This window comes from Opisthorchis viverrini, assembly GCF_000715545.1.
Source record: "Opisthorchis viverrini unplaced genomic scaffold opera_v5_3, whole genome shotgun sequence".
NCBI lineage: Eukaryota > Metazoa > Platyhelminthes > Trematoda > Opisthorchiida > Opisthorchiidae > Opisthorchis > Opisthorchis viverrini.
The window spans coordinates 3642335-3646772 of record NW_008751659.1 but is presented as its reverse complement, the minus strand read 5'-3'; positions in this window follow the sequence as shown (position 1 = coordinate 3646772).

Sequence of the window (4438 nt, the reverse complement as noted above, 5' to 3'; positions counted from 1 at the left end):
TGTAATAACCTACGTAATGCCCTACTCATAAGGTCGCTAGATCTCTTAGACAGCTCACGACCGGTTTCGCTCTTCTTTGAGTTCATCAGGTGGGTGCAGTCGCTTAGTTCTCGCCAAATCGACGTACTACTTGAACCCAAACTGCACGAACTTAGCAAATTACACTCATTTTCATGCCAATTTGTTTTTGAAGCAAACCTTCGGTTAATGTTTTTATAAACGAGGGAATTTTTTTTTCTAGATGAAAATCAATACATTCGAGATTTGAAAACCTCAGAATTTGTCTTACTGCGCTACACTGCGTTGAACAATGATCTTTTTCGTAGTTTGTGGTTATCAAGTTTATTTATTATTTTAAATTTAATTAAGATATATCATCACCAGTGGCAATAATCATGCATGTTTGCCATCACCCTTTTTACACAAACTGAAGTTTCTGTTAACCAAAGCTAAGGCACACAAACGGGCGCAAATCGTGATACAATGACGCGTCCACAAACATCATGATCAAATAATATAAACCGCTATCTCAATCGGCTTGCAAACAAGTTGATTGACTTTCCGTGCTCTTTTGCATCTGGATGAGATTTCTTGGTTTCACATAATTTTTTATTATTTGCAATCAACTATGTATTAAAATTTATCGTGCACCAAAAAATAAAAATGCTTCGCAACTTTTTGTTTTTCTCATTTTTTTCTCCCACATAAAAATCGCAAATAAGAGATGGTTTGCTTAGAAAATGTTCATTAAATCAAGGTTTCCATTTCAGGGTTCACTGTATTTAGGTTTTAAATTCTAAATTTGTTGCATCACACTTTATTCTGCTTAACATGTTATTTAGTACCTTGCGTATTTTGGGAAACTAGGCCAACATAAATGCGTAGAATGCAATCAGTAAAACTGAGAAGTGGTGCCGTGGTTATCTCATTTCTCATGTACGGGAATAGCAGCGGTGCCGAAAATTTTGGAAATACTCGACGAATTTTTTCCAGTGCATCTTGCAAATCCTCAGAAAAATTCCACCCCCTTGAAAGAAGAATATGTCGTACACCACAGAGAGTGCTACTTTCAAAAACCACTACCTCATTAATCAAAACATTTGATGTGAAACCAGAAAATTATAAGTTGTTCTAGAGACCTGTAGGCACTTTTGTTAACCCAAAAGCGGACGATCTCTTAAAAAAGATCCTGCAACAACGGTCGGTGTCTTTGCGACAAGATTATTACAGATAAGGACATAATACTTAAACAAGTTTTTTATTAATGAGCGTTTATCTCTAAACCGCTGAACGTATTTTTCAAAATGCAAAAAGCTATGTCTCTGCAGCCGGTTTTCAGTGAGAACGCTTGGTCAATTATCAGTTTAAAGTAAACTGAAAAAATAACTTCCTCTCCGTATTTGTTTGCGTCAAAGTGTGGTTAACTATACTGCTAAAAGAATAAATATTTATTTGCGGATGGTTTCTGTCACCTTGAATGCACAAACCTCGAACCGAGAAAGTTATACTTGTTAGAAAATACGTCGATGGAGTACGGTGAAACATGAGGGCAGTTGTGGAATTTTTGGGCTGTCCCAGTATCCTCATCCCGTGCTCACGGGACACCTTAAGTTATACAAAGTACTAAACAACCTGTAAGCTTGCAGGTTTTACAACCGTCTTCCATCTCTAAGCAACATTTAGTAGATGGTCGAATTGTTCAGATATTCCGAATGGTTTTTTAAAGCAGGTGCATTAATATATCAGTAAATCGGACGTACGCTGACATGATGATTTTAAAATAAGGTGATATCAATGCATAGCAAGCATTAAATGTTCGTGAATCACATAAACTATTACAGTTAAAGGCGTAAACGTATTTTTTAATCCTTTAACTTCTAATGGTTAGCAGTGGTCACAAACAGTACAAAGAAAAAAGAAGCTTACGTATAACTGAGTAAAAAATTTTAGTTGTAGCAGGCCTGGTGATTGAATAGTTGCAACTTTCAGACGGATTATTCTTTCTGAAGCGCTATTCAGTGACTTTCGAAAGGTTGCTTGTTAGATAACTCGAGTAATCTTTGTTTGCAGGAACCCATCTCATGAAGGCGACTGAATTTATGGTCTTTTGGAATGGTTCCTCGGGAGTAATAATTATACAAGTTGTACACCAGCAGACCGTTAAATCAGGTGATGTATTTTATTTTCACATTGTCAGCTATTTCTACGCTTATAGAATACGGTTTGATTTGCAAGGAAGATGCACAAGTCGCAAATACGAGCTTAAAAGAGGCACAAGTTACAGAATATTTTGTAGGGTGAGAGTGTCCTACCAATTAGAGAATCCCTGGTCGTTCAGTATCAGAATTATTTCAAACAGTAGCCCCAGTAGTTTTTTATTCATGTTCTACATTTTAAAGAAACAGAACACATTTGAAAACAAACCGGTACGAAAATAGTGCGTTTTCCCCAGACGGATTTCAATCTGCTACTTACTATATTGTGCGTTTTGTTTTCAATTGTTAGCGGCTTTGTTTCTATTAAGCTAGCTAGATATGGTACGAACAGAACTCTTGTTTTCACTCGTTTGAGTTCGTTTTTTCAGACAGTGATTTAATTGCTACCGGGTTTCAAAGACTGCATACCTACTGCCAATAAGCAACTTGATCTGATCAAATCTTTCGACACTGGTTGTCTGAGCGTACTTTCAGAGCATTTGGATCAGATGAGGGTCGTTTTCTATTGAGTTTTTTTTAGTTTGGTTCAATTCCCAGCTCAAAATGTTTTTCTGCTTCTGATTAAATTCTATCTTGTTTTATCCGTCACAAACGTTGGCTGTTCATTCATCAGTCAAACTTTGTCGTCTTATTTGTAAGCTGATTTAATCGGTTTAAAACACGGGCACTTTTTGGTATAGACCCACCCGAGACCAACTGGGCTGTCGAACAAACCCTTGAAAATTATCCAATCTGTCGCGTTTCACCCTAATTTAATTTGCACATCAGACACACTAGAGTCTGCCGGGAGTCTGCGGCCAGAGACGGTTTTTCTCTTTCACACAGGAACAGTAAACGAAGCGTAGTGCAGACACGAGTTTGCATCAGTCATTTGTCATCTGAATGGTACAGATGCAAGAAGATGTTTAATTACTACCGCCTAAGCCTGTTCGTTTCATTCATCAGTCAAACTTTGTCGTCTTATTTGTAAGCTGATTTAATCGGTTTAAAACACGGGCACTTTTTGGTATAGACCCACCCGAGACCAACTGGGCTGTCGAACAAACCCTTGAAAATTATCCAATCTGTCGCGTTTCACCCTAATTTAATTTGCACATCAGACACACTATGAGTCTGCCGGAGTCTGCGGCCAGAGACGGTTTTTCTCTTTCACACAGGAACAGTAAACGAAGCGTAGTGCAGACACGAGTTTGCATCAGTCATTTGTCATCTGAATGGTACAGATGCAAGAAGATGTTTAATTACTACCGCCTAAGCCTGTTCGTCTAGTGGGCAAACAGTAAGAGTGCTTTCTGATGCTTATATTTATTTGGTTTTTGCGGACAAAATACAGACCAAATGTGTTGTTGCCTTGCATGCATTGTTTAAAATTACACACACTGCAGAATCGAGCAACTACAATTAACAAATTCCGCTCGATCAGTAATTTTTTGATGAACAGCAAACTCTGCGTGCTAGCGGACTCTAACAACATATTTTATATTTTCTCCTCAGGACTCTATCACACGCAACTTGTTACGTCAAACTGTCTGTAAATTTTGGCACTTTGCCGATAAAATGGCTCTGCAAAGCAAATATTGTACACATAGCATTCTTATCTACAATCGGTGTAAACTTTATTTGAACCCATGTACCTTTATCGTTATCTCTATCCATATTTTGTCATACTTTTACAAATTCTCCTAAGGCTACCTAAAGAGGACTCCTTAAACCGCAATTTTTTTCATAGACACTTTGTCCTGCCAGCCGACCGCATTTAACTTGTTAGAGATTTCACCGTATCAGTGAAGACTATCTCTGCCCTCAAAAACCGAGGTGCATCTGTTTCATCATCAGTAGTGCGCATCTCACAAATATCGGTGAGATTCCAACCCACAACCAGTTGCCAGACTGCAAGATCAGTTGTGCATTGGCTCTCCTTCAGACAGGGCATAGAGCCAGTCATTCTTTAATCACAAAATCGACATTACGTGATCAAGTATTGACTGGCTTCTCTATTGACAACTTTGAAGTAGAAAGTTTCACACATCCAGTGGAATTCTCTTTCTTCTGAGGAGCGGCATTTTAAATTCACACAACTCGCAAAGTCCGTTTCACTTTATCTGTAAGGATGATCACTAAGTTGAATGAACCAGGTTATGCACCAGTAAAAGACCGGAAGAAAACTTATTCGCTGCGCTTGCGTAACAAGCACGTTTGACACAAACAAGAGCTTCGGATTT